At 36.4% G+C, this 473-nt stretch overlaps 1 long non-coding RNA gene across 1 annotated transcript in view; it reads right to left on the reverse strand.

The window, feature by feature from the left end:
* The window catches only part of LOC147818311 (uncharacterized), a 7,678-nt gene that overhangs the window by 1,777 nt on the left and 5,428 nt on the right, over nucleotides 1-473 (reverse strand). The gene's annotated exons all lie outside the window — the stretch shown is intronic.

Raw genomic sequence — 473 nt, forward strand, 5'->3', positions numbered from 1 at the left:
AAAGTCTCAAAGCTCAGAAGCTTTTGATTCTGTGGCACCTTACAATGTATTTTGATTAACATTTTCTTTTATTACATTTTATAAAGACTGTGAAGTGGATCATATAAAAATCATACAACCATATGCACAACATATAAACACCTCATTGGTCCACAGAAAGAAAATGATAACTGGTTGATAAATGTGTTGATTTGTTGATAAGATTCTTTGACACAAATGTGGAACTGAAGTTTTGCTTACACATGGTGGGGGTGGAACATTTAACCATAGGAGGTTGGTAACATTATGAACACTTTGCTCAAAGTGTTTCCCTTGTTCACACAGCATGTAGCATGGTTTACAGCTACATCTGTCTTAGTTTCTGTTTTCTTGTGTAATGTGAAGATGTGGATCCTTCGAAACCTGCTGTTCATCCTCCGCAGTAAGTAGCTTCTATTGGATCGCTTTGTCCTGGTGATGTTGTGATGATCAAT

This window comes from Seriola lalandi, unplaced genomic scaffold (assembly GCF_002814215.2).
Source record: "Seriola lalandi dorsalis isolate HSWRI2012SDOR001 ecotype SW California unplaced genomic scaffold, Sedor1 jcf7180002054654, whole genome shotgun sequence".
NCBI lineage: Eukaryota > Metazoa > Chordata > Actinopteri > Carangiformes > Carangidae > Seriola > Seriola lalandi.